Below are 16,817 nucleotides of genomic sequence, written 5' to 3'. Positions count from 1 at the left end.
CAACTGTTTTGGTACTTATTAATTATTTACTTGTTCCTTTGATAAAACCTGACTGCTCAGAACCACAGTTACTCAGCATTGAACTAAGGATTTTCAAACAAACTTGACTTGACCCAAAATGGATTTGTGCCTTTATTACAGGGTGAGGTCACAGAACCACACCCTATAATAAAGCACGTTCATCAGATCTTCAGCCTACAAATCCCCAACCCATTAAGATTCATAACCAGCACAGGCGGTACCTTACCTCCTCACATGTTTCTCGGATCACACAGCTGTACTCTTAGAAATCTGCTTCTGAGCAGATTTCCTTCAAGAAACACCAAGATAGAGGTTTAATAATCTATTTCTGCTTAACAAGGCATGTTTGATCCATTTTCATTATAAAGATCTCGACTGAACTGGCATTTCTTTTGCCTGGGAGACATTTAAGGCTGTGACTTAAAGTTATCTAATTGTGTTTCAAGGCATGCTCAATTAAACTAAACATGGCATAAGCAGCTACTTCAGGAACAGCCTATGAAGAGTGAACACGCTTGTTATTTCAGTCTAATTCTTTCTACTTGCTCAATGGAAGAGATCAAATCATACTTTGAAGTAAGTATTCCTTACACCAAGAACTGATCAGCTCTGAAACAAGGGGTCAGTAGACCTATGAGTAAGGGAAGCACATGGGTACATTTTAGTTTGAGCTGCTCAAAAAACATGTTTGCAATTTGATAGGCTCTATTTTATATCCAGAATCTGCTCAGGACATGTTGGGCATAGAATGTATGAATAAAATATTTGAGAACTATTACAGTAACATTTATAAGGCAGATCCAACCCTTCCATAGCATTTTCCATGCATTTTCCGATAGATAGATGATTTCCAACCTGTAAATCATAAGGCGATGGTGTAAAACATTCTTGTGAAACAAAAAGAGGGAAGCTAGGAGCCAGATTAATGTCAGTGCCTGTGCTCCTCACTATAATTGAGACGTCTAATCAGTGTGGATACTTGTTCCTATGTGAAGAGGGTATAGAAAACATTAAAGAAAACACTAATGCATCTTAGTTTTTAATTACCAAAGGGCCTCTGAATAAAATGTGATCTCCTTTAGGTTATTTTAAGATCACACTTCCCACCTTACTCATTATACCCCACACACCAGCATACACTGTCATGGCTGACACAAGTAAAGATCTCTGACAAAGAGCCCTCTCACAGGGTCCGTGGGGCATTACAGTGCCGGCCCCACGAGGAGCAAAACACCCAATGATGAAGCATGACACCCACATGGGTGTGTGAGGGCAACATTTCAAAGTAAAGACGCTCCCCCTGGAACCATATATTCCAACCACACCTTTTTTTAAAGTTTTCTATACCTTCTTCACATAGGAACAAGTATCCACACTGATTAGATGTGTACAACATTTTCACATCATATGTGCTCAATGTTAGTGGCACTTTTTAATAATTTTTTGTCTGGTGGCAAAATTCCACCCTAATTGCCTCTATGGGTCATGATTAGTTTTCAGAAATCCATGAAGCCACCCCATTATGTTGTAGCCTGAGAACTGTTAAAAACTGATTAAAAGATTCTTGCAAACAGTTTTTGCCAATCAGATATTGAGTTTTCATTAATTCATGAGGCATTCACAAGGTTTATTGCTCAGCAATATCTGGCATCCAGTACCCATTTTTTTTGCAGATGAATCTAACACACTTTCCCCTCTAGATGTTCCTGGAGCAATTATTTTTTTGGATGTGGAAACAGGCTTCAACCTCGTGAGATGGGGGGGGGGGTTGTTTTCAATGTTGCATTACAAGAAGTTTCCTTTCAAGTCACAAGGTAGGTAGAAACTTGTTATCAGTTGTCCAGCTCCTATATTATAATAAAAACCATAGAGCCACTTCAGACCTTAGTGACTTGGGCATCCGCCTGGCCATGCTCCAGAATTAAATACCTTTAAACAGCTCCAATCAGAATAACTATATGATAGCAGATTCCCTTCATGATCTAATCATTCGAGTACAATATCTCACTCTTTGTTTAAGCGGTTCTGGACATTATAGAAGCTAGGTTTGAGATCCTTCATACTTTTCATAAGTTTTGGCTGTTATGGGGAAATCACAAAACATTGAGATTCTACAGTTTAATACCTCCAATAAATATTGCCTTCCAATCTCAATTTGAGTTATGTAAAACAGCCAAAGAGATACTTCTGAGTTTATTTTCCTGAAGATCCTTCTGAAATTACCTACCATTAAAGGATAACATCTTCAACTTTGTCTGTGAATCTTTCAGGACTTACACTTGCTTTAGAATATAGCGTTTAATTGACAGATAAAGATTTTGTAATATTGTTGGATAACAATATCCTGGTAATAATAAATTTAAATGTTGTGTATTTTATATAGTTTATGTTAATGTTTTAATTTGTGTGATTATTTTTATATTTGGTGATCTAAAGATGTTTTTTACAAGTTCAGTTTTTTTGGGGTTGTTGGGAGGGATTACTCTAAACGAATCTAATTTTTTATGTTCCCCTTTTTTATTTTATTTTAGTTATTTTAAAATACAGCAATTATATGTTATGTTATATACTGATGTTCACTTATTATGGTATGTTTTTATAATTGTTTTATTTTATTATGTGTTATAGGGTTTATTGGCTGACTGAGCAAGAAGGGGTTTAGTAATAGAGCAATTGTACTGATTTTGGGAGCAATCAAGTTTCATTTATGGTTATGTTACTTATATTTCACTGCTTATTATAAACTCTTTTGAACAATATTTTGGGTCTTTACTTTTCTAAATCATTTTAAAGTAAAAAAATAATTTATTTTGGTTACCTATTCATGAAAATGTATGATTTTAGGTTTTGTTGTATACGTTTCAGTAATCTTTATTAATTATTGAACCATAATTACAATAACGTCAGACAGGCATGCCCAGCTTGTTGAAGGGGGTGAGAATCTAAAGCCCTCTTCAATGGTAAAATCAGATTTCAAATTACTATTTTGAAAATACCACTTTTAGACTGTAGGGATTTACCTGCCTAACCCAAATGTGTGTTTCTGCCAGTGTCCAGAGTCTATTTCACTGTTGATGGCTCCCCCACTTGGAAATGTATATTGGAACCAGAAAGGGGACAAAGGACCAGGTTCTAGAGGGAAGTGGATCTTCCAGGCAGGATGGTTGTGGAGGAGCTCTGCCACTGCACTGGTTACACTTCAAAGAGTAGCATGGGGGTGTTCTGACTTCAGAAGTAGCATACCTTGTCACTGGCAGATGCAGCTCACACCTGGGCCTGACTAGAACCAGTTTAAGGCTATACAAGTGGGTGTCCCCCATCCACAGGCTGGCACTGGACATTCAAGTGGAGTCTCTAGATCCTCAAATCAGAAACACATGGACTGAGCAGATTTAGAAGACAAACTGGCCTGATTTTCTGAAGAAGGAAGACTGAACCTGCTTGCCTTGAACCCAGGACCCTAACAGTGACTCCAAGGGTCAGTTGGATAGCTGTCTATTTGAGCTACATGAACACAACAAGCTTCAGAAACCTCTTCTGCTTTCCAGCTGAACATTTCCAACTGAACCTGACCTGGTCCCCTCTGTTGGCATCTGTGGGAGTGAGTCCTGACCCAAGCGTGCTATACTCAAGGTGCTGAACCATTGACTTGGATCAGAATGTACGGTTTTCTGCTTAACTGAAGGTTTTACTGGCTCTGATACAGAGCAGTGCAGAGCAACACAGGGCCTTGCATCACAGCAACGCCCAACTTCTGATCCATGGCTTCACTGGAACCAAAACAGAGCAACTCAGAGCCTCGCATCACAGCACCACATACCAAGGACCAAAGACTGACACTACAACTCCCAGCATGCTGAACCAGGTCCTGTACCCATCCCATGCTCCATTGTGGCTAGCCTGAACTTGTCATTTTGCCCTGTTCCAGATTGACTAAATACCCGCAGTTGGTGCTTCACACCTCTCGTTGCTCTATGTACTTTAAACTTTACAAACATAGGACACTGGTTCCACTGATTGGATGTTCGCTGTTTTACTGTAGGTTTATTTATTAAAATATTCTCTATTGTTCTAAATTGGTTTGTGATTCTTCTTGTTTTATAATTTCAATGTATTACAGTTTGAGTGCTGCATACATTTTATACTTTACACATTACCTGTAAGTTAGGCCTGACTACTTTTGTGCTAAGCTACTAGAAGGTTAAGCATAAGTTTATTTTTAGTGTCAGGCATGAGATATGTTTTACAGCGTTACTTTAGTGGGTGGCACACGTGTGCTGCCACCAACCTGTGGTATTTAGTTTACAGGCACTACCGTATTGTATGCTAGAGACGGGCAGGCAAAGTAAAGATGCCAATTAGATATATGCACGGTTAGCAGGAGAAAAGTGTGTAGAGTCCTAAAGCTAACAAAAATGGATTCAGCAAAAAGAGTGTAGTGAAAGCAAAATCTGGGGGATTGCGATGCAAAAATATGGTAATTGCTAACAGTGCATACAGAGCATGCACGATTATGCATGGGAGGCCTTTCCCCTCGCCATAGGCCGGTGTTGCATATCTCCTGTAGCCAGCTGAATTCCCCTCTAGACAAAGGAAGAGACAAAACCTGGTACATACAAGGAGTTTGGGCATATGGACATTTTGAGTGCAGCGGTTCTCCCCAACCAAGTCATGGCCTGAGTACACCAGAAGTTTAAGAATGCTTCAATTTCTTTCATTATTGTCTTGATCTTCCTTCTAGTGTACTCCTGCAGATCTGGGGTCAAGTAACTGCCTAAGTAGGGCAGCTCAGGCAGTGTCCATCTAAAATTGGCCGCACTTGAAATTGTTTTAGCCATGCGGTTCCCTCCCAACAGAATAAGCCCCTCCGATGTATAGGTATTGCTATTTAAAACATTGAAATATATTTGGTGGGCTTGATTTCATTTGGAAAAAGAGTACATTCAAACCCTAAAGTTTCAGCAACATTTTAAACACATATTTGGAACATAAATTAGGATTGAATATTTGAACTCAACAGTTTTTGTGTTTACCACAATCTTTGTGGGGCTGGAATTTCAATAATAAATCTATCACCTTCACATTTTGCACTCTCTCTAATATCTGTGAATTTGAATACTATATTAGAACCCCTCATTTTTGTAATTTCTACAACGTATGTGGGACCATATATAAATTTGTACATACAGCCCCTTAATTTTTGCACTTTACCCAAAGTATGTAGAACTGGAATTTGAATACTAAATCTCACCTTCCTAATTTTTGCATTTCCCTCAATATTTGTAGGACTGCACTTAAAACAGCAAATCCTACCCCACTTAATGTTTGTGGGACTGGAGTTACAAAAGAAAACTAGAACCCTCAAATGTATGAATTAGAATAGTAATCCTTATGGCCTTAATTTCTGGACTTTTCCTAAGCATTATGGATTGTAGTTAAAAACTGGAGGATGGATTGTTCTTGCCAAATGTGGAGTGGCATTGATTCCACGGTTTAAAAGGAAATGGTTTGGCACCCAGTGTTCTCCTTTTTGCACCTTTTTATGTATTGCCTTGATGCCCCTGCACATCTTTCACGATGCTCTATAGAGCATAAACTTGTTTATCTAGTATCCTGAAGCAACCGTTATTTGACAGCTTTTTAGAAGAGAAACTTCTAAAAGATGGTGTAGCCATGCAGGAGTCAGTAAAATTCTTTGGAAGGTGATGAGAGACTTTGCATATTTATAGCTCTCTCATTGAATGATACACATTATCCTGAACATTTTTCAGGATTATTAAATTAATTTCAGGGGCAAGTTAGCCTTGCCAACACCAGGGTGGGGAAGGACTTCAACTTAGATGGTGCTTTGGAAAACTGCTTCTGGCAAGAAGGGCTTTGTTTTCACAGCAGAGCCAACTTGTTGATGTTTGCTTCATTGGTGATGGGAGTCCAGAGGCTGAACTGTTGACAAATTGTGGCAGAAACCTCTTCAAACTCATTTTTGTGAGCCACTCCTAAATCTCTTATTGTCTTTTTGTTTGTATACATCCCAAGAGACCATTGTTCTTCCATGCTTACACTATCACCTGGTTACCTTAGATGTTTGCTGAGTAGCTCTGACTTTGGTCTTATCTAACACAGCTGCTGGATTGTGCAACACAGGATGTTTTGTGGATGAATGTGACTCCCTCTTATAGTTAGTTTTGTTGGTCACTATGCTGGTGCATAGTAGTTGTCCTGAGCAAGGTCTCCGTGACAAAAGGGCATCCAGTTAGCTGTGATCAAGACTATGGAGTGAGTTCAGGGGAGCATGAATGGAAGGGTTTGCTCTGTGTTTTTAATATGAGTGGTTATCATTGGGTATGAAAGAGGTTTTTACCTTGGAGGCGAATGGGTGAAGTGCAGGATTGTATTGTTTGTGTAAGCATGGGTTTGTGGGGTTGTAGCATGGTGAGTTGGAGAAGATGTACATGGTGACATTTGAGGGGGACCTGAGGATTGTGAAATGCACTGATTATGGCCTTTGGCTTGTGAAGAGGCCCTAATAGCCCCAAAGAGACAGAACACTTGTATTTTTCCACCCTTTGCTGTGCAGACATGGATGAGAAATATGTAGAGGAGGGAAGTAGAAAGAATGGAAAAGTGTTTGGGGCTTCTGATTGTCTGGTGGTTAGAAGTGGTAAGAACTCAAGTGGACAATAATTGTTGTAGAGAGGTCTAAGGTGCTTCTGCCTAGGTCAGTAGCAATTGGTTGCTTTTTATTACAATAGATATAGAATCAATGTACACTAACTTCCCATAGATAGTCACCCTAAGGTTAGAGGACCAGGACAAATGAGGAAGGCAATAGTACTCTGGCGCCTTACCTGCCTTTGTCAAACAATGTGTTGAATGAGCCCTCACAAATGTTTTCAAATTTGAAAATGACATGTTTTTGCAAATAAATTGCATCTCAATGGGAACAACCTCACTACTTGTCTGGACTGCATTTATGTAGGTAGGTTTGAGAAATCATTCATATTTTCCCTGTCCTAGGAACGTTTATTAGTAACAGGGGGCCTTTATAGTTACACAAAGATAGGTTTGAGAACAACATTGTTTTGAGTTAATTTAATACTTTATCCACCATTTTAACTCATGGAAGTGTAAGTGTTATATAAATTATGTGCTTTGCACCTGAGAAGGCATACAAAAGTAGAACTGGAAATGTACATGGAATGGATAAATAAACAAGACCAACATTTGATCTTCACCTGAACATATAGAAGAACCATGATTGTTGTCTTTCATTTGGACATCCTAGTAGATGGAAATTAGCTCCCATCTATGGTACCTTATATATTGAAGGACGGATACTCCCTGGTACATTATGGTTCATTACACCATCATTGTCTAAGAGAGACAATGTGTCTGTAGGACAATTCTTCAGCTGTTCAAGGAAATGGAGTACAATTCACATTTTTTTCATTCATGCTATGAGTTAAAAGGACGGTTGGAAGCATGAAAATATCTACGTAAAGTAATTTGTCAAGCATTTGGGAGAGCATGAAATGCCCCTCATGCAGCATTGTTGGAACATCATCCCACAGCAGAAAATTAGCACATTACATCTGGTATTATGATCTTATAGAAACACAGATATGTGGCATCATTAGAAACAATTGGCACATTCTGAAAATAGTTGAAGTATTGGTCCTAAAGCCAGATTTTGTTTTCAGAAGGGCCAGATCCTTCAAAGATAGATTGGTCACACCCGTCCATTCACCATGGACTCGGAAGTAAAAATGTTATGGGATCTGCCTACCTCCTCTCTCTGTTGCAATATTTGCAACGTAACTGAGCAAAGAGGTAGTCCTACGAAATGAGAATCTTGGTGGCGACATAACCCGCAAACTGCAACATGTCTTTTCTTAGCTGTCGCTAGCAATGCCCAGGTGGCTTATTCTACATTGAATTACCAAAAATTATGCATACGGGAGCACATCATGACCTTTAAAAACAGGGAATTAGCTACTAAATGTGTAGGACAATTCAGTAATCACAATCATTGTACAAACAATCTGATTTAAAGTGGACTGTTTTGGAACACTTTGACACTAAGTTGCACACAGCAGAACAGATGCTCCACAATAAAGTAGGTCTTTTCTGAGTCTGTAGACAAACAAGGACTCAATGAACTCACAGAATGAAACTCCTGCAGTAATTATATCTAATATTTCCATTTGGCGTTACAGCTAACTTAGCTCACCACCCAACTTGATGGCTACCGGAACCCACACACTTGCTCTGTAGTTTGTATATACATACATCTTTTTATTTTTTAATTTTTTTTATTGCAACTCAGAAAAAACATATACAAATAAACCAGAAAAGAAGCCAAAATAGAACAGCGATACCAGAATGAACATTACATAGATAACAATATCGGAGTAATTCCAAAACAAAAAACAAAGTAGATTTATATAACGTATGACATTGCAGGTAAGAGAAAGAAAAAAAAAGAAAAAAAAGAGACTAATTCCCCCCAAAAAACCAGACAACCTTTAAATGCTTAAAGATCCCCAGATCTTATCGAACCTCATTAATGATTTAATACCTCTAGATCTAGCAAGCGAGGATTCCATACTGTGAATTTCATTAGGCAAGGCCCACCATTCCATGATTAGCGGGGGATTTTGAGAGATCCAGGCGCGGGCAATTGTAAGTTTAGCGCAGGATAGCATAATGGTAATTATAGCCTTTTGTGAGGTGTTAATGGTGTTAATATGAAGTAGAACTGAAGACGCTGTGAGCGGGAGAATGCAAGTCAGTTTTTGTTTGATTATCTTGTCCAAGGCTCTCCAAAATTCTGCTAACATGGGACAAGAAAACAGCATGTGCACTAAATCTGCCGCTACTAGCGCACACTTCGGGCATTTAGTTTGGTCATTATATGAGGAGTTCACGGCCCACTTGGATACTCTTTCTGGAGTATGATAAAGCATACATGTCGTTCTGAATTGTTGAAGCCTTAAACTAGACGAAAAGACTGTATTATTAATGTTACGCAACGATGAGTTAATCATCGCAGGGTTAATATTGCTATCCAACATTTTGCTCCATTTTTCCGCAAGTTTATTACACTAGCTAATTTTATAGGTATTGAAGCACTTATAGCCAGCACTAATTAACCCCTTATTTTTATGTAAGTACACACAGTCCCAGATATCCGAATCCGAAATACTAGAGAGTTTCATCTTTCGGATGAGGAAATCGTGTATCTGTATATACTTATATCTCATGAAGTCAATTGCTTTATATAGCGTTTTTAAAGTATCAAAACTCAAAAATCCTTGTGCTCCATAAAGATCCCCAAGTGTCCTTATGCCGTGGACCAGCCATGTGTTTGTTGCGCCGTAACTGAAAATTTCCGGGAGTCCCGGATTACCCCACAGTGGTAATTTAGGGTGAAAAAAGGAGGTATGACAAAAATCCAAGATATTCCGCCATATTTTAACTAAATCCCTGGCGGTCTTAAACCTAACCCTTTTAAAGTAATTGGGGTCGTTAACCCTCCACAAAAACATATTAGAGTCCATATCTAACATAAAAGTAAAGAAATAATATATCTGCAGTCACCGTATTAATTAGGCGTCGTAGACGTCCTAAAAAAGTTTCCCAGAAATATAGCTTAAAGTCCGGAAAGTTTAGCCCCCCCTTGTCAGGAGACCCTTTTAACAAGGCCATTGAGCAACGGGCTTATATACATACATCAAGCAAATATTCACACAATTTGGCTCCTGCTACATTATAACAAGAAAGTATTTATTCTTCATATTTTTTACTAGTTATAGGTTGGCGTCTCACTCATTCAATAACAAATCGTGCTCTTTACAACACTAACCAACGTGTCAAAATATAAGAACTACATTTTCCAATTTGAGCAATTCCAATTGATTGGTGGATACAAAGTTAACCTGAAAAAAACAGAGTTGCTTTTATTCAACACCTCTTTTAATATTCTTCCTTTAGATTTTCAGCTACAGGCTTCTAATCCCAATCCAATTTGTTATTTAGGGATAAATGTGGCTAATTGCTATAAAGAACTTTATTAAGGAGTGATCATGAAAAAGATCAAAGACTTATTGGCCCGATGGACACTTCTTCCTCTTAATATAATGGGGTGGGTGACTATGATAAAAATGTCTATTTTACCTTTGGGGATTTTTTTCTTTTTCAATAGTCATAGTACTACAGGTTGACAACAATTAGATTCCCTTTGAAAATCTAGGGATCATCATCAGGACTGAGTAATATTTGCCTGACACAAGATGCCTGTGGAGGAGAGCCCACAATACAAAATTTGACCAAAATTGAGCCCAATATGATTGCTGATAGAAGGAAATGCGTGCCTACACTATCCTGAATCCTTAATATCTTGTCCACAAAGAAAGTGGACAGCTCCTCACACCATTGTTGGGAGACAGGAAGTGACCTTTGTTCTGCACGGGGTGATAGAAAGCTCTTGAAAATAGCAAAGATCTCCTTACCATTGTTCCGAGCCAGCGCAATTCTCCCGGGCAAAGTAGTCGCTTTTAGGTTTTCTAATGGCCATATAGTACTCCCTCTGTGCAAAGCGCAGGGTCATCTTAGCCGATATGTAATACTTCTGGCGCCAACATTGCTCCAGCTTTTTGCACCCCAGTTTGAGATCCCTGAGCTTATTAGAATACCAGGGCTGCGAGGGGAGAGAGCACCTTTTGCTGCCACAAGTAGCTTTGGAGCTAGCGCTGACACCCTGACTAATCCAGTGATCAAAACTGTTCGCGGCCCCTTCCAAATCAGAGGCGGGAGTCGGATGAGACTGAAGTAGGGCCAACGAAAGGGCTGGAAGATTAATCTTCCCAGGGTGTAGGTCGGGAGGCAGGACAGGGCTTCTAGAAGGCCTGCCCGATGTCCAGGAGAACCTAATCAGGTGATGGTCAGACCACGTAACAGGTTCAGGATCTTCTACCTTAATGGCAAAATTAGCACAGGCCAAATCTATGAGATGGCCGCCCGAGTGGGATGGCAACTTCACATATTGTGTCAGCTGAGCTAAGCCCAAAGAATCCAAGAGAGCCCCCGCATCATGAGCGCTCGGGGTATCTAGATTGATATTAAAATCCCCCTAAAGAAGAAACGTAGGGTAACGGATTGCGCTTGGAATAATAATATCGTCAAAAGCCTTGAGGAAGGTTCCGAGAGGACCCGGCGGATGATAGACTAGTGTACCACCCAGTGTAAAGTGAGGGGAAAGGGTGAAAGCGAAATCCAGGGCTTCACCCTCCGCCCAATCTCCTATGACATTGCTCGTAAATGACCACTTGTCCGTAAACACCACCGCCGTCCCCCCTCCTCTCCCGGTTCTGCATTCACCCCTGGCAGTTTTGTATCCCCTAGGAATTGCGAACTCCACTACCGGAGCACAAGACTCATTAAGCCAAGTCTCCGTGATGAAGAGAACGTCCAATTTGGTGTCTGACAAAAGCTCATGAATGTCAGATGCATGCTTGACCATCGAGCGCGCATTAATGAGCGCTGTCAAAATCCTAGGTTCACCGGAGTCTAAGATATGGGGGTTGATCAAATTGGTGTGAAAGCAGAATTTACAGACCGGGCAGGTTCTAATAAACTGTGGAAGACATCCCACTGCTTACCTCCGCCACAGCTAGTGCCCTTCAGCTTAAGCAGTTCATCGCGGGTGTAAACACTCTTCCTACTGGCAAGAACAGGCGCAGCCCGACCAGAGTGGCTGGCGATGGTCGCTTCCGGGGAACGGACGGGCGCAGACGAGCTTGCCTTTGGCGCGCCCGCTGCGCATCCCGACAAACATGTGCAATATATACCCAAACCCCTCCCCCAGCTAGACCGCTGCCTACGGTCCCGCCGGGATCCGGGACTCTCCCAAGATGGCGCCCGGCCCTCCACTCAAACGGCGCAGAAAGCAGTGGTGGACCGGGGCAGGGGGAGCGCACCTCTTTGCACAGGTGAGTGTCTACTAAGATCGTAAGGCTTTTTAAAAACAGGCCACAATTAAAAAAGATGTTAAAAGCACTTAAAACAGATAGCGATCTGTGTAGTATTGTGTCTACTGTGACCACTCCCGGTTTAGTGCTATTACTTGCAGGTGTTGGTACAGAAGGTGTGTTCATGTCTTTGATCTTGGCTAATCCAAGGCAAGACGTTTGTTGCACAGTGTCATTCAAAAACATTATTTGCTGTGGGGTAATACAGGCTCTAAAAAAGCTTCTATCCCCTGCACTTGCGATTCTTTTGAACCCCAGACAGTTTTTGTGTCTTTCCAAAAGTCAAACCCTTGTCTAGACAGTTGGGCAATAAAGGTTGCAGAATAAATCTGCTTTGTATTAGTTAACATATTCTTCTGTCCTGTTTTGTGTACATTCTTATAGTAAAAGTTATCTGGTTCAGATGTATTGTACCCTGAAAAATATGGAAACTTATTTGCAAACGTTTTTAAACTACCCTTTGGTGGTGTAGGACAATGTTCCCAGTGGTTAAACATAAACACATTTCTAGGTGATTGTGCAATAAATGATGACCATGGTGGTTATAACAATAAAGCTGTTTGTAGTCTGATGAACCATCTACATTTTCATTGTTAGAGAACGCAGCAGACCTTTCTAGATCAGACATCATGTTATTAACAGTCTCAATGTCCCAATCATCAGAATAGGTACTTGAGGTAATAAAGTCACTTAAAGAAATTTTAAATAAATGTGTAATCTTCAAAAGTTCCAACGGGCCGAATATATTGATGAAGCAAAGCTTCGCATATTTTGCGACTTGCTGTATTCATGAACCTCGTTTATGTGTAACAAGGTAATAAGTGTACGTCTTACTAACGTTATATTTAGTTTAAGCAAAGTTTATGAAGCTTGCCTATGTGTATTCCTAATGCATTTAATCCTTGTCCGTAAAATATGGCCGCCGCTTGTATTTAGTCACTGCGCATGCGTCAGTCACACTCACGTGTCCTGACGGGTCTGCAGAAGTGGAGGGAAATTTATGCGCATGCGTAATACATAGCCTTGCCAGTAACGTGGTACTGCTCGTGCCACTGCTCTTGTGCCTGTTAAATGTAGCTAACATTTAGACTGCATAAGTATATTTTATAGTGATAAGTTGAAAGTACAAAACCAAATGATGTGTTTTCATAATGTTATTTCTATGTATTAATTTGTTTTCGCTTACTTTTCATGTACCGCGGGGAATGGGGGTCTAACTGCACCAAAAGCCATCTTGGAGGTCCCTTCTACGCATGTGCGACTTTCTGGGGCACCGACAACCTTGGCTGATGGAACACCGCCAGTTGGCAGTGATGGGCAAGATGCTCCTGAGAACTGACCTGCAACCCTAGCAGGACGGAATCACATGTTCTTTTTCCGAAACAATGTAATATATCTATTGTATTTCTATGCAGTTTCTCATGGGAACCCCGATCTCGCTAGGCGGTACCCAGATATGTAAATGAAGCATCCAAATAGTGTGTTATGATTGGTGTATTACCCAAATCCTACCTTAGGACCAATCGAAATTGGGGATTCTGACACTTTGCAACATTTGGGGGGTGGTACCCTGTCCCCAAACTGTATATCTACCCTGGGTTCACCTAGGGAATTTGCCCGACTTGTCTGGTTTAGCTGACCTGTCACTGACCCATCGTACTCAATAGGTGACTGAAGATACAGAGCGCTGCGGAGCACTCTGTCCGAAATTGACCATAGACTAAGGTTTTACTGAACCTTAAAGTGCTGGCGAAGCACTTTGCTGGGAGTTCGCTGATCCAATCGGGGTCTTGATCGATAGCTGCAGAGAGGGTGGAGCGCAGGCATTGCTTCCAAACTGCGGGTGCGGTCCTGTCCTGAGCGGTCCTGTCCTGAGGGTTTGCTGTCCTGTCCTGAGGTCCTGTCCTGATTCCTAATCTGAGGGTATCCTGTCCTATCCTGGGTGTCCATTCTGCACCTGCTGTCCTTTGAGGGGTATCCTTCCTTGAGGGTTTCCTGTCCTTAACTGACCCGTGGCCAGGGTTTGGTTTCTACACCAGTCTAGGTAAATACTGCTCTAAGTTCTTTAAAACTTGCACCTTTCTATATTTCAGTCTTTTGCCTAAATAAAGACACACCTTTGCACATGTTAATTTTCCATGCTTTTGCCGCAAACTATTGAATCATAAAGTCAATTGCATATAATTTAAATTGTTCCTATGCTATCCTACCTTTTGGAAATCATATTTTGCATTGCAGTTTGTCATTTTCTGATATGGTCTAGAACGGCCTTACTTAAACTGTCTGAAAACTCCTTGCCTTGAATGCATAGCATTTTTTCTTTATCTTATAATTACATTTAAATGGTTACCCTGACTTTATTTCTCTATAGTTATGTACTTTTCATTATCCTGGTTATTGATTGCCTTATTCTTGTAAGTTTAATGCTTGATGAAAACGAACTTTAGATAAACATTTTAAAACTTCCAGTTGTCCGTGGTCATTTACAAACAATATTGAATGTCATTTGAATTTGCATTTGCTGCCTTTCCTTTTACAGCTAGGCTCCTGATCCGTTGAGGTCATAGGTACCCGTGTCGGTGGATGGTAAGTCGGGTACTCTGAGTAATAACAGTAGGGAACACACACAATTGGTAGCAGCCCGTGAAGTCGCCCTGTCAATGAATAGTGTGAATTGAAAGTATATGGGCCCTGAAGCCGGAAACGGCGGAATCATTGGCTGGGTGACCTCGCGCGCTCTATCAGTTTTTCTGGTAGATCAGAGGATGGTTAGGGACTAGCTAAAGGTTAGGCAGGATTAGTTAGACTAGTTAAGTCGGTAGCTGCTAGTACATTAATGCTGCTATAAGAGCGGCTGTTCCGAGGGGACTGATCACTCTCTTGTGAATACGCTGATGAAATCAATGAATTGTTTTTCATTATTATTCTTGTTCTTATATTGTTATATGTATTAATCCATGCGTTTGTAAACCGTATTGTTTCTTGTTGTCCGAACTCCCCGGGGAATTGAAAGGGCAAGTGGTGAATAGAATCCATTGTCCTGAGGTCACAGGCTTAAGGAAAGTTAGGTGCAGGTTAGGATAACCGGGAAGCACTAACTAGGGTTTTCTGAATACATGTGTGAATAAATGTCAGTAACGAGGTTCATTGGCAAACTTCCCATAGTGGCGTAACCTAGTAAGGGTCACATCGGAAGAGTAGCAGGTTCCTCGGAGCTAGGGTGAAAGCAGAGGGGTCCGCTGGGAAACCTTAGACTCGGATATATCCCGGAGAAGTGGATGAGTTTAGGGGAATAACAGGTTCACCGATGCTAGAGTGAAGGGTAGGCGGAAGAGATCTACCCGCAGCGCGTGAAAAGTAAATGGAAGTAGTTTACTTGCAGTAAAACAAAGCTATCCTGTCTAGACACTTGAGCACTGTGGCGAATGTGTATTTGTTGTAAAATAACCAAGCACTGAGCACTTTAAAAGGAAAGAAAGTTTCCGTTACCTTGTGAAGGGAGGGAGTCAGTCGCGAAGCGCCTCTGACGTCACTCCGTGCCGCGCTGGGATTGGTAGAAGCAGCGGGCGGGTAGCGGGGCTGGAATTGTAAAGGAGGGGTGAAGCGCCGGAGCGTGAGAACAGTCTCACGAAGGGGCCGCGCACCCATTGGCCGAAAATATTTGAACGCGTGCACCTCATTGGTCGCACGGAATTGCAAGACGCGTTCTGATTGGAGGTAACTTTGTAAACAGAGGAAAGCGTAAAAATCATATGTGGCACTCGTATTGTCCAGAGACTAGACCCGATCCAAGAAACCAAGGGTTTGAAAGGGATCAGTGGAAAGCTAATAGATACGATATTATGTACGGAGCTAAGAGAAAGATGTCCCTTGTAAATAGGGTAAAGAATTATTTCAAAACGGACAAACCGATTAAATCTAGAGAGGGCGTTACTATCCCGCCACCGAATACTCCCGCCTCATTCATGATGTTTGACCGAGGGTACAACACCTGTGTGTGGTTGGAGAATTGGGTAAGGTACACAGAAGATGACGGAGTATTGGCTTTTCCGTTAGACGGTACTTTCAATGGCAGAATTTTATTTAATTTGAGAACCCGAATGAATGAATTGCATCCCAGACCGAGACTAACGCAGTATGAGGCATTGGAGGAATGGGAGATTGAGGCTTTTGAAAGAGAGAAACCCCGGATGGACAAAGGTCTGACCAAGTGGTACCCAAGGCTGAAACAGGAGACTAGGGACAAGAGGATGAAACAGTGGAGACAGAGCATGATTGTTGAGGGTCTGTTTCCCATGATGCCCGCAGGTAACCCTTCTGGGGGAGAGAAAAGGACAGAAAAGAGTAAGCATTGGGGGGCCCTTGGGGAGTCAGACGATGAATTGTTAGATGACATCTTTACAAGAAGTCCGCCCCCTTATAATGAGGGAGCCCGACCTTCCAGTGCAGGAGACCATCCCCAGCGTCCATCTATCAAAGAGGAGGACAGATCTCTATGTAGAGGGGGAGGTGGCCAGGTGTTGCCCTATTTTGAGAACCCCGGACCCGCAGAGATACGCGATATATATCCTAGAATGCCCGTGAGCTCGGAGGAAAAATATTCCCGTGAAAGAACGTTTTTCCCCAGACCTCTGTATGAAAACGAAGAAAAGCCAGTAGTTTCAGGAGTGCCCTTTTTGCAGCCTCCATATGGGGAAGAGCGTAGGTCATTTGGCACAGGAACTTTGTTCCCAAAACCAAATTATGGCGGACGACCAAGTGAAACGC

Source organism: Lissotriton helveticus, chromosome 1_1 (assembly GCF_964261635.1).
Source record: "Lissotriton helveticus chromosome 1_1, aLisHel1.1, whole genome shotgun sequence".
NCBI lineage: Eukaryota > Metazoa > Chordata > Amphibia > Caudata > Salamandridae > Lissotriton > Lissotriton helveticus.
This window is presented reverse-complemented; position numbering follows the sequence as displayed.